This window comes from Notamacropus eugenii, chromosome 4, assembly GCF_028372415.1.
Source record: "Notamacropus eugenii isolate mMacEug1 chromosome 4, mMacEug1.pri_v2, whole genome shotgun sequence".
Classification (NCBI taxonomy): domain Eukaryota; kingdom Metazoa; phylum Chordata; class Mammalia; order Diprotodontia; family Macropodidae; genus Notamacropus; species Notamacropus eugenii.
In genome coordinates, this window is record NC_092875.1 from 351,586,367 (window position 1) to 351,601,043 (window position 14,677).

Below are 14,677 nucleotides of genomic sequence, written 5' to 3' on the forward strand. Positions count from 1 at the left end.
TAGAGTAGCTCAAAAGAAATGTAAGATATGCAAATTTAGAGCATCTGCCCCAAATCTTCACATGGACTATTTGTGCCACAACTGTGGTAGAACAATCTGAGCTCATATTGGTCTGATCAGCCACAGTCAGGCACACTGTAACTTGAATCTAGCATAGTGATGTCATTTTGGTCCTCTTAGAGAATGAAGGACAACTGACCCAAAGATAATGCTACAGAACCCACAGAATGACAGAGGTAAGCAAACATCCAGCCAAAGACAGCCTGAAAGATCACCAGGAAGTATCTATCATGCCACACTGGGAGCAGAGCACAGTCCATTGTGACCTGGGAGTCCCCAGAGGGGACCTGAGCAGGTCTTGGGTAGATTGAACCTCTCATATTTGTGATAGTTTCCACATTTCATGACCCCAAAATGCTGAGGATAAATTGGAATGTCAGTGGGAAAAGCTTGTGGGACCAGTACAGGAGAGTGGAGTGGTCCATCTCTGGCCCCAAGGCAGCAGAGGTGGGAGGAGGCAGAGAAACTCACAGCAGCAGCCATAGCAGCATCAGGGACAGCTGCAACCAATGTTTCTGGAGCTCTAGGCACACAGATTGTGGGAGGATCAAGTGACTGACAGTACACTCCCCACCCCCAAAGGAAACAGAGAACTACCTTGACAAAGAGTTCAAAAGTCAAGTAAATGGCTGGGGAAATGAGTAAAAACTGGAAAAAAGAATCAGACTATAGAATCTTACTTTGGTGACAAGGAAGACCAAACTACACAACTAGAAAAAAGACAACAAAGTCAAAGGTCCTCCATCCAAAGACTCCAAGAAAAATACAAATTTGTCTCAAGTCAAGGAAGAGCTCAAAAAGGATTTTGAAAATCAAATTAGAAAAGTAGAGCAAAAATTGGGAAGAGAAATGAGAGTAATGCAAGAAAGTCATGAAAAAATGAGTCAACTGCTTTCTAAATGGGACCCAAAAAAATGTTGGAAAATAGCAATTTAAAAAATAGATTAACCCACATGGCAAAAGAGATCGAAATAGACAAAGAAGAGAAGAATGCCCTAAAAAGCAGAATTAGCCCAATGGAAAAGAAGGTTCAAAAGCTCACTGAAGAAAATAGTTCTTTACAAATTGGAATGGAGCAGATGGAAGCTAATGACTTTATGAAAAGTCAAGAAATTATAAAACAAAACCAAATGAATGAAAAAATAGCAGATAATGTGAAATATCACACTGGAAAAACAATTGACCTGGAAAACAGATCCAAGAGAGACAATTTTAAAATTATGGGAATACCTGAAAGCTATGATCAAAAAAAGAGCCTGGACATCATCTTTCATGAAATTATCAAGGAAAACTGCCCTGATATTCTAGAACCAGAGGGCAAAATAAATATTGAAAGAATCCACCAATCACCTCTTGGAAGAGATCCAAAAAGAGAAACTCCTAGGAATATTGTAACCAAATTTCAGAGTTCCCAGGTCAAGGAGGAAATATTGCAAGCAGCCAGAAAGAAACAATTCAAATATTGTGGAAATACAATCAGGATAACACAGCATTTAGCAGCTTCTATATTAAGGGATCAAAGGGTTTGGATATGATATTCCAGAAGTCAAAGGAGCTAGGATTAAAACCAAGAATCACCTACCCTACCCAGCAAAACTGAGTATAATACTTCAAGGGAAAAAATGGTCATTCAATGAAATAGAGGACTTTCAAGACTTCTTGATGAAAAGACCAGAGTTAAATAGAAAATTTGACTTTCAAACACAAGAATCAAGAGAAGTATGAAAAGATAAACAGGAAAGAGAAATCATAAGGGACTTACTAAAGTTGAACCATCTACATTCCTACATTGAAAGATAATATTTGTAACTCTTGAGACTTTTTTCAGTATTTGGGTAGTTGGAGGGATTATATACACATAGACAGAGGGTACAGGGTGAGTTGAATAGGATAGGATGATATCTAAAAAAATAAAATTTATGGGTGAAAGAGGAATATATTGGGAGGAGAAAAGGAGAAATAGAATGGAGAAAATTATCTCATAAAAGTAGCAAGAAAAAGTTTTTTCAGTGGAGGGAAAAGTGGGGTAGGTGAGTAGGAAAAAGTGACACTTAATCACATTTGGATTAAGGAGGGAATAATATGCACACTCAATTTGGTATGAAAATCTATCTTACCCTACAGGAAAGTAGGGGAGAAGGGAATAAGTGGGGTACGGGGGAAGTGGTATGAGAGAAGAGAGGACAAATGGGAGGAGGAGGTAATTAGAAGTAAACACTTTTGGGAAGGGACAAGGCCAAAAGAGAGAATAGAATAAATGGGGGGCAGGATAGGATGGAGAGAAATATAATTAGTCTTTCACAACACGACTTTTATGGAAGTCTTTTGCATAACTACACATACAGAACTTATATTGAATAGCTTGCCTTCTCAGTGGGGGGTGAGTGGGAAGGGAGGAAGAGAGAGAAGCTGGAACTCGTTTTAAAAATAAATGTTATTGTTTATGCATGCAACTGGGAAATAAGAAAAATATAGATAATAGGGTATAGAAAGCTATCTTGCCCTACAAGAAAATAGAGGAGATGGGTGTAAGGGAAGGGAGGGATGTGACAGAAGGGAGGGCAGATTGTGGGAAGGGGTAATCAGAATGCATGGTGTCTTGCTGTGGGTGAAGGGGAGAGACTGGGAGAAAATTTGGAATTCAAACTCTAGTGGAAATGAATGTTGAAAACTAAAAATAAATAATTTTTTTTTTTTAAAGTTCTACTTTGCCCTTACTTTTGTAGGGATTTTAGCATAAATACTTTGAAAGAAATGATTATTAATAACAACCAATGTTTTGGGGAGTTCTAGAGTTCCCCCTTTTTCCAGAGTCCTCACTTCAAAGTTTAGTCTCTTGAAGGACATTACTAATAATGAGATTAGATTTACTTTTTTACTTTTCAAACCTCACCCAGGTAGGGAATGCCCATTGTACTCTACTGAATCTCTGAATACATTCACTAAGGCTGGGGGTAACTTAGAAGTAAATGACATAATTGAAGTTCATTAGAGTAGGTCCAGTCTCCCATTGTAATATTAATTCTCTAATTAGTTGTTAACCAGTCAGCACTGATTGACACCCTAAGGAACACCCCTTTTCCAAGGGCATATAAGTCATGAGCCTGTTGCCATGATTGTCTTTGACATTTGAGAGTGCCACTGACCTCTTTTTATATTAGCATTATTAATGAAATGACTAATTACCCAGAAATTATGTGTCTTGAACCTTTTACACATCAGTTTTACTTTGTCAAGAGATGTTCTTTTTTTTATTGGGATTATTATGTATTTTGGGATGCATTTTCTTTTATTATAATTGTAATTGTTGTTTTATTCATTTTGATCCATTTTTATAAATCCAATTTGGTCATGATATTTTTTGATAAATTATTGTGGTCTGAGGGCATTTTAAAATTTTTGAATTCTTATTCATTGTTGATATTACTCCATGTTTTTCCTCCTATGCCTTATCCTTCTCTAGTTTAGATATTAGAATTACATTTCTCTCATAATGTGGATCTGGGGAGGTATTTTCTCAATTATTGAGAATAATTTCCATAGTTTGGGCACTATTTTATCAAAAATGGATAGGAAAAACAAACAAACAACAGCAAAAAGGAATCTGACCATAGAAAACTAGTACAGTGGCAGGGAAGATCAATACGTAAACTCAGAAGAAGACAACAATATGAAAAGAGCTACCAGCAAAAGCCTCAAAGAAAAATTCTGAAAGGCTCCAAAGCCTACAATAATTTTTAGAAGAGTTAAAGAATGAGATAAGAATCATAGAGGAAAAATTGGAAAAAAAAATGAGAGTGATACAAAAAAATTATGAAAAAAGATTTAACAGCTTTTTAAAAGAGGTACAGGTAGCAAATATGATCTGACAAAATAAAAGCAAAAATATACTTAATTAATGAGATAATCAGAGAAACTATATTATGCATAAAGGTACCATAGACAATGAAATAATATAAAATATTTCAACAACAAATTTCTCTGACAAAGGCCTCATTTCTCAAATATATATTGAATATAACTGGAATCATATTTATAAAAATAAGAGTCATTCCCCAACTGATAAATTGTCAAAAGATACAAATAGGCAGTTTTCAGAAGAATAAATCAAGCCATCTATAGTCATATGAACAACTGGTTTTTAAAACAATAATTATTAGAGAAATACAAATTAAAACATCTATAAGGAACCACCTCACACCTGTCCTAAACGACAAATGTTGGAGGGGAGGAGTGAAAAATACATACATATATCACCAAGGCAATGTTCACAGCAATGGTGGTGACAATGAATATGCCAGCATAGCTCTCAATCACAAAATAACAGACTCTTCACATAGAAGGCAGAAGAAAAACATTTATTCAGGCACCAGAAAACCAAATTCCCAAACCAGAAAGCTAAAACCCTCATAGTGACCAAGAAGTCAATACACATTATCACAGCAGGGGGCAAAACTCTCCTTTTCCGTCCCCCCTTTCCCACAACACATACTCACGAGCCTAAGCTGTGCCTGCCTGCCTGCCTGCCTGCCTGTGTCCTTCCCAGCTGTGACTAGCCTGACTTCCTCCTAGCTGTGTTCCACCCTTCCTATTCCACCCATTCAGCAAGCTCCTTCTTCGACATGTGACAGGCTTCCATGTGATCTAAATAGGTCATATGGTCCTATTAATGAAAGGGAAAGATTTTCCCATTTAAATTACCATTACAATACACTAGCCTTTACCCAGCAATACCACTCCTTGGTTATACCCCAAAAAGATCAAAGAAAAAAGAAAAAAAGATCCATTTGTTTAAAAAACAGATTTTTTTTTTTAATGGTAGCAAAGAACTGGAAATTGAAGGGATGCCCAACAACTGAGGAATGGATGAATGAGTTGTGGTATATGATTGTGATGGAGTACTATTATACTATAAGAAATGATGACTGATGACGTGAGTGGTTTCAGAAATAGAAAACAATTGACAACTGCTGTATAAACTGATGCAAAATGAAGTAAGCAGAGCACAGCAATGTTGTAATGATGATCAACTATGAAAGACTTGGCTATTCTGATCAATACAATGATCCAAGTTAATTCCAAAAGATGATTTAAAAAATGCAATCTACCTCAAAAGAGAGAGTACATTGAAGTATAATTTTCTCATTTTACTTTTCTTATTTTTTATGAAATATGGCTAATACCAAAATGCTTTATGTTACTTCACATGTATAATTGATATCATATTGCTTGCCTTCTCCATGGCTGGGGGAAGGATGCAAGGGAGGGAGATAATTTGGAACTCAACTTAAAAAAGAATGTTCTAAATAAATAATTGTGTTGGCAATCAAATTAGGATCTCTTGCTGTTTATGCTTTGTGTGATTAAAAAAGATCTTCCCCCACCCATTGATGGGCCTGCCCATTAAGATAAGCTTGACTAGGGGAGTTGTTTTGTGGGAGGGTCCCAAGTACCTTTTTGTTTTTTCCATTGAGGCACCTAGTCAGAGGGTTATGCACTCTGGCTCTGAAGAGGGTATAAACACTCTGATGGTGAGATTTTACTGTGGGGCTTATATTTGTGGAAGAAGGTCTGTGTGCTAGATGAGACTGGGAAAGTGCTAAACAACACCTTCCCCTTTCCCCCCCTTTTTGAAAACCCAGATATTGGTGCTTCCCTTTCTAATAAAGATGTATCTTAACGGTCAGACAGTTTGCAAGCATCGTCTGTTGATTTTTTATTTCTCCTGCAATTTTGATTTTGATTTTCTATGATACCTGAGCTTGATTAAAGTGATTGCTAACCTTTCAATAGTTGCCTTTCCTTTTATGAATGCAGATCTAAGAACCTGTGGTAGCAGGCCCCCATGTATGTTGGGGTGCTTACTGTCACAATAATAAATTAAAATGCCTTTAAAAATAACACAAGAAAAATGAAGTGAATAAAGAATGTTTTTATTGTGCAGATGAAGACATAGGTTAGATATAACAAGTCACATCAAATTTTAAAAAAGGTGATATGGATGGGAAAGATTACTTGAACAAGTAAGTGCTAGAGAGGATCTGGGAGAATAAAATGAAGAGTTTTGATTATATAAAATTGAGTTTTACACAAAGTAAATCAATGATGTTGAAATTAGAAAAAATAGCTTTTAGCTTAGAAAAAAATCTTTGCAGGAAATTTCTCTGTTACAATGACATCCAACATATATAAAGAGTTGATAAACACACACACATGCACACACACAGACACACAAACACACGACTATTCCCCATAGATAAATAAAAGTAAATTCTCAAAAGAAGAAAGGACATCTATCAAGTTTTACTATGAATCACTAATAAGAGAAACGGGAATTAAATAATTTTGAGTTTCCATATCACATCCAAAAAAAAAATGACAGAAAAGGAAAATGTCCGTTTTAAGATGGGCTGTGGGAGGATAGATGCACTAATATACTCTTGTTTCTGAAAAGCAGGCTAGCCATTCTAGAAAGCAATTTGGAACTATACTTAAAATGTCACAACACTGTACAACCTTTGACCCAGTAATACCATTACTTATTTCATGCCTCTGAAAGATCCAAGACAGAGGAAAGACCCCATAAGTATCAAATATACTTACACTAAAACTTTAGTTATTCTAAAGAACTAGAGACAAAGTGCATGGCCATTATTGTGGAACAGCTGAACAAATTTTGTCAGTCAATATGCACTAATTAAGCACTATGTGTCAGGCGCCGTGGGCTGGGTTAAAAAGTCACTGCTTTCAAGATGCTTACATTCTAACAAGAGACATATAATTGGGAACATAAAAGATGTTCATACAAAGAAAGTAGAATGCAACCTGAGAGGGGGAGGATTAGCAGCTGAGGGGGACCCAGGAAAGGCCTCCTGCTAAAAGTGGGATTTGATCTGAGCTTTAGAGGAAACCAAGAAAACTAGGAGTCAGAGGTGAGTAGGCAGAGCACTCCAGGCTTTGGAGAGAGCAAGCTATGGGTTGGAAAGACAGACTTCAAACGAGCCAGTGTTGCCAGATTGTGAAGTCCCTGGAGGGGCAAAAATTGTTAAAAGACTAGAAAGGTAGGATGGAGTCAGGTTAAAAATGATAGTATGAATGTAATGATTCACAACTGTGCTGTAAGAAATTATGAAAAAGAGAAAAATGGAAAGAATTCCATGAACTGATTGAGTGTTGAAGAGATCAGAACCCAAAGAATATATGAAATTAATATGATAGTATAACAGCAAACACGAAAAAGCTACAAAAACCTCACCAAAGCAATGAGCAACCACAAGTTTTGTTCCAGCTCTGTACAACTTATGATCAAGCATATTCCACCTATCAAGAGCAAAGACGTGATGGAGAGGAGATACAGAATGAAACATACATTTTCAGACCTAATCAATTTATACATTGTGTGACTTTTGTAATAAGAAGGAACTTCCATTTGATGTGGAGGGAGTTACAGAGGGAAGCAATAAGCAGTGATGGATTAAAAAAAAAAAAGATTGTGAAAAAGAACATTTTAAACCATATAAAGGAGAAGCAGAAGAAAGTTCAGGAGTGGACATAGACAATCAGGGCACTGTTAGCAGTCAGTTCTGTTATAATGCTTGTTATGAAAAGACAAATTTGTTTCAGCCTGATTGATATATTAGGGAACAATTTGAACATAACATAAATTTCACATTTGCTTATGCACAATTTCATCCACAAGAAATACTTGGTGAAGGCAGAACATTGCAACCAACTGAACCAAACTATGTAGTAATGCACAGAATGCCCAGTTCACAGTGAATGCTATTCTAAAAGTTGTACTGTATGTGTAATATATATGTATATATATGTAAATATAATTTCAATATCCCAAACATATTTAAATATCTTACTTCAAAATAGTGTATGGAAAAACAAAGCCTTAAATATTGAGATTAAAATAATAAATTTTGAAAGAAATTAGAGAACATATGATATTACACATGAGCAATACGCACAGAGGAATACATGTTGTGGACCATAAGAGATGGTGCCACATCTGTGACTGTAAGTGTTCTGCCATTAATCTCACTTCCCCCACAAGCCTTTAGGGTTTTTGTTGCACAGATTAGCATATTATCTTAATGTTTAGGAAAACCTATGCTATGTTAATACAGGATTGATTGGACCATTGTGTTGAAATATGTAAACCATAAAATATAAATGATATATAATAGGGTTCATTGTTTTATATAAAAACTGTTTTTCATATATGGAAATGTTTGACTATACTGGCACTACTTAATAAAAAAGACCTTTAGAGATATCTAGAGTCCAGTGTATGAAGCACAGTTGAATAGACAACCTGTTTCCTCAGTATAGAAACTTAGAATAACACTGTGAATGTATGATGATCTGGGCTCAGAAATGAACAGGAGAAGCACAGGATCCATTGCATTTGAGAAACTGTGAAGTACTTTCTCAACCTCTTAAGCTTTATTCTAAAGCAGAGTCCCATCTATGAAACTAACTGCTCTGCCATTAATGATTCATCATTTTGGTCACATAATATGGCACACAGTATTTGTGAACAGGGTAAAGCATCTTTTCAACACAGAATTACATAGAAAAACAAAACATTTTTGGATTAGAGAGTTCTATGACCAGAAAAAGAGGCAAAGCAGTCATGTCACAAAAATGAAAGGTAAACAATGCACAATCCATATGCTCCATTAATAAACCAGTGTTGTCTAGAGGTTGAAGGGAAGACCTTTGGCATCGCATTTCTGACTCATCTTACCCTCTGCAGGGGTAGTAGACTTTTCTAGGGATCTATCTTATCTAACCCCATAGTCTCAATAGATCCTGCCCTTAGTGCAGTCTCCTTAGTGATTAATCAAGAAGCATTATTAAAGACCAGTTATGTGTCAGGCACCGTACTAGCCACTGGGGATGCAAACTACAAAGAATGAGAGAATTCCTACTCACAAGAAACTTACAGAAGGAATCCCCTTTGTATGAGACTTCTAAGCACCATGACTGGTGCTAATTTCCTTTTCTTTAGTTCTATCATCTTTATTAAGTAATCAATTTCAAAGGTCTCAACTTGTTGCTTAGTTTCTCTGCTCAGGAATTTAAATGTACTATTATCCAGGTTTAAAGATGACCAAAAAAAAATAATTATGCTTCAAGTTTGGATCTAATTGGGGTTAAATGGTTAATTCTAGGGCATAGGGCCCCCTGAGGATTAAGCATCTTTCAGAGTTGAGTTGTATTCACCTAGTCTTTGGACAATGGAGATATATTTGATAGGTCTTTTCTCACAGGACGAAGACAGAGTTAGCTCCTTCAGGGTAGGTTCCATGTGGACTGCCGTTGAATTTTAGAAAGAGTCTATTGGGTTCCACACAGCTGTGTAGCCAAAGCAAGGACGTGCTTACATATGGAGATGTCATAACTGTCTTACTCCTTACATAGACAAAGTTCTAGGCAACAATGTATCATTCTTTCCTCTCCATGTTGCTTTCCTCACTTTGCTCAGTCTGGGCTATATGCAGATATTGACCCTTCTGTTCTTGGATTGAGGTCATTACTTTAAAGTGACTACTGGAAAAAATAGATAGCAAAAATCCTATGATTAACTTACACTATCTCTCCTTTTATTTGACTTTCTGAGGCTATCAGCTTTTTAATTCTACACGTGCCAAAGCAAAAAGAAACAAACAAAAAACTCACTATTTTTAATCTGTTAAAAATTTATTTACTTGGGGTGGGGGAGGTGGGAAGGGAATATTTGACTTGAATAATCACTCTGAAAATGCCTGATTTTGACCAAAGTCCAACTTTCTGTTTACCTATTTAGACAATCCTATGGATGGATATACCCTTCCCACCTCCAGATATGTTCTCTGCATTAGAGCCTTTTCATAGCCACTAAGCAGACATCGGTCAGTTCATTCCTCTGTCTCCACTCTCACCCATTTGTAAAGCACAGGGATACTGTTAACTTTTTCTTCTAACAACAGTCTTTGGGTGGGATGGTCCTCTTTTTCAGAAGAAAAGTTGAACTCAGGATGGGTGAGACTCAAGAATGGTGACTACTAAGTTTTTGGTAATGTTGTAGGCTCAGGGAGAGCTTTCAACAAGGGAGTCTGTGAGTTCTCCCTTTATATTCTTAATGTTTCTCCATTAGTACTGAGAAGTATAAGGACCAGGTATATGACATCTGTGCTGTAAGACAAGGTAACTATAGTTAATACTCTGTGTTATATGCTCAGGTGACTCTTGAGACTGTGAAACACCCTTAGTTGGAGATGGAAATGTATTGTGATTTATAATACATAGAATCAAAAACTGGCAGACGTGGGTAGAGTTGAGAAATTATCCAGTCCCAAACCTTAGAGAAGAAATAGAAAGGTTAAGTAAATGACTTGCATGAAATCACTCAGCAAGGAAGTAAAAGTAGAGGCAACGACCCAGATCTCTCTTTTCGCTATATCATGTTATCAGCCTTAGTAGTGAATTAATGGGCTCTTATGTCTTGTATTGCCTCTATCTACCAGCTGGGTTAATTCTAAAGCCTAGGGCAATGGCAGAACTATAGGTAGGGGCCAAGTGATCACAGCTCCGGGAGCTAAAGGCTTCAGATTCAGAGATCCAAGTCAGGAATTACAGTTTAGGAGGAACTCATGCTGGATGAGGGTAAAACGGAGGGTAAAAATCATGAAGACCGCATATAAATATGAATGTCTCTCAGAAAATGCCAATTTCAAAATATCTGTTCTCACTGTCCCTTCAGCTACCATTACACAAACACTTTGTGTGACTCTGTGAAGAGGCCCACTTTTCCCTGTACTTCTTCCTCAGTGAGCAACATATCAAGAATTATGATAAACAACAAAGCTACAAATGTGATGATTTAGCAGAGTAAAACCCTTCTAGCAGTTATGGACACAGAGAGCTGTCACAGAAGCTGAAGAAATAAATCTTACAGCCCTATCTGCTTCAGATTTTTTTTTTTTTTTGGTTTCTATTAACTAATTCATGCCTCTTCCCAGAGGTTCAGGCCCATCTTTCCCTAAATACCCAAGAAAGTAATTTATTTTCTTAGGTGAGGATGCTGAGCTGGCCATAACATATTTTAGTAGCTTAACAATTTGAATACCCTAACTTTTCATCATCAAAGGCAAACCTCTGTTGCCCTAACTTGGTCAAACAATGTCAGCAGGTCCTTTCTGGCTGTTTTCTCAGGTTTTTCTCTAAGGGTTTGAACCATTAATGGATGTTCCTAAAAATAAGTAAAATGATTATTATTATTTTTGGGGGGGGGGTTTCCTTCTCTTTTTTGCTTTGGCATATATAGAATTAAAAGCTGATAGCCTTAGAAAGCCAATTAAAAGGAGAGACAGTGTAAGTTAATCATAGGGTTTTTGCTATCTATTTTTTCCAGTAGTTACTTTAAAACTACTAACTTGAAATCACAGTCCTGTACAGTCTTCAGAAGTTCACTCAATCAAAAAGCCAAGACCTGAGAAATCAAAGATCTTAAATAACTGGAGCTTCGAAGGCAGGTCACAAGAGGATTAAAAATCCAGTAGCCAGAACTCAATGCTTCAATCCAGCAAGCACCAGTGCATAATGAGAAATCCCTAAAGCCTGAGATCACAGCCCAGTCCTTGCCTACCATGGAACTAAGTGGAAAACCTCTTTAATTCCTTAAGAGATACTATCTTGCCCGATGAAAATAGATATTGGCTTCTGTATGTAGCATGATTAGAAGAATGGAGAAGGATTAGGAAAGATGCAAGTCAAAAAGCTCCGAGTGGTTCATTTACATGGTATTAGTGCTGACAGATAGGTGTTAACAGAACAGAGTAACCTAAAGGCAAAACTGTAGCTGAATTAAAGTAGTACTTATTTACCCAAGCTAGAGTGGGATGAGATTGTTTCTTTGGCCATATCCAGGGCTATTTTTTTTTCTTTTTAATTTTAAATCCAATAAGTACTTTGGTGCAGCTTTAGTTAGTTGCTGGGAGATGTATTTATTTTCATCCTAAAAGAAAGCAATCATCTATTTGCAAAAATAAAAAAATAATTATTAGCAACTTTCTCCCATTCATGAACAGGATGTTGTTTTCATTTCCTCTACAATGCCTTCAAAGAATAAAATATTATTACAACTATTTGGAGACTATTTTTTTTTAAAGACAGGTTATATCTCAGCACATTTGGAAAATGTCTGTCCACTAAAATTTGACAGTTGGCTTAAGCAACCCTGGATATAGAGAATACCCCCTGGAAAAGGCAAACCTTCAGAAAATTGACCAGTGACTGAAGTGAGAAAATGTGCTACACCACTTCAAGCAGAATTCTCATAATTCTCATTCCTTGTAAAGACTGAGGAAAAAATGCTAGATATGTGCTATTAATTGCACCACAATAGTAAGTGCAGTGAACTGATAATTTCCCCAAATTAAGGGTCATCATTTGTGTTTTAGGAAATCTAAAAGTGAAATTAAAATGTTCCTTACTGTTATGAAAAACCTAAGTGGCTTCTATACACATTAGTTCTAAAAGCAGATGCAGTACCTGATGCCAAAGTTTTTGCTTTATTTTGCAAGCAAATGGGAGAAAGAAGGTTAAAATAGACTCCTATTATGCAAGACATAGGAAAGACAGTATAAACATGATAGCCTGCCTCGACTGTATTTGTATTTGACCCCCATCCCTATTCATATACCATCTTAATCTTAAATAGTAGACCTCTTTTTTTGATGTCAACCCTCCTTATCAGCTCCTGAGAAACCTTTGTGTCTTCCCAACTAACTAAAACCTTAAGGAAAACAACACCTTAGCATAAGAAGGTATACCACCTAGCAGAATATGAAGAAATAGGCCAGGAGCCCAGTACTGGTGCTGGTCTCTGTCTAATTGCCAGAAGTTGCACATTTTCTGAAGCACAACTTGAGAGTCTTTCTCCAGGTTCTGTTTAGCAGACTACCCAGAATTCTGGTACTAAGCAGTTAACTCTTCCACTCTTCTTTGGTAAACCTATCAGCACTCGTAATTGCCAAAAAGACTCTGTTGTAAGGGACTACAGACTCCAAAGCTATGAACTAAAGGTCTACTTTGACCAGATTTCATGAGGTGTAAACTTCCTTGAGTTCTGTGGTAAAGGAACCTATACCACCATCACTTTTTCTCTGTTCTGCAGAGTAGGGATTAAAAGAATTCCAGAGGGTGTTCATTTATAGGAATGAATACAGATTGCAGTGGACAAAAAAGCACGTGGAATTGAAAATATTTTTTCTTGGTGGGTTCTTTTATGTACCTTTTGCCTGAAATGAACCTGGTGAGGGTAAAATTGGCATAATGGCCAATTCAGTCAGAATAAAAATGAAATCCTAGATAAAACAGTATACAAACAGGTCCATTATTTCATTTTAAGTCCTTTAATTCATAATTTAGGAGGTCATCTAAGGTAGACCTCAGAATTTATAACTTGGTACAAAGGAATTAGAGAAGTAACTAGGAATTTTTATGCCTGGGGATAATTTAATCAATCTTCATCAGACGCACCTTGTGCAGCAAGAGAGGGTCATCTACCCCACTACGAGTCTAGCCTGTATTTTTGTGGTATAACTGAACCTTTTAATCTCATGGAATGTGGGTAGACAGGATATAGCAGGCAGTAAGGAGAATAGGGATGCTATATATAGGCCCTGGAAGAAAGCAATCATCATCATATCAAGATCTTGGGGAAGGCAACCCATATCCAGGTGAAGGAGCAGGTGCAGTTACACAAAGGCATAGGCCAGTAGACTATTGAGAGTACTGGAATTGTTAGGAAAGTAGGTCCTTGTAACATGGGGAGGGAATGTGACACCCTTACCTCACTTCCATCTTTTATATGTTGTTACCCAGGGGAAAAGCGCTGGTCACACTGCCCTAGTTATGACTGTGACAGGAACATTATCTCAAAATTCATGAAAATATGTATGCATAATTACTGATGCCAAGAGAATGGCCCAAAGATCTCAAATGACAGTCCTAAAACACACAAGACAGATAGTAGCAACTTGTCTCAAAACCCCAGAAAGTTCAAAGTAGAGAATGAGAAAACTGGATCAGGAAAAGCATTCCAGAAGACAGAATAAAAAAATCAAGAAGGATCATCATACCCTTGCCCATTCCACTAAAGAACTTGATGCCTTATGTCAATGTAGAATGTACAACTACATGGGCCTTAGAGACATTGCTTTTGGGGACCAAAATGATCTATCAGAGACCAAAACCAGCCATATTTCATAGTGGCATATCTTGCCATAGAACATGAACACTTAAAGAGTATTACTAATAAAAATGGAAGTAGACCATTAAGTAATAACCCACTAAGTTATTTCCATGTGAAGAGGAATACAATAGCATGCAGTTCTCAGAGGTAAAAGGCAATCATCAACCTTTACATAAGTGCTATAAACTAGAATGTTGGTACCTCAAAAGAATATATGACTGGTGCTGGTAATGTATAGGAGGACACAGTGGAATAAAAGACTTCTTAGGAGGAAATAGCTTGTGTAAGAAGTTTAGGAGGAAATTGACATTTTAAAAGGAAATTGCCATAGGATCTAGTAAAGTAAGAGGAAATAAATATGACTTA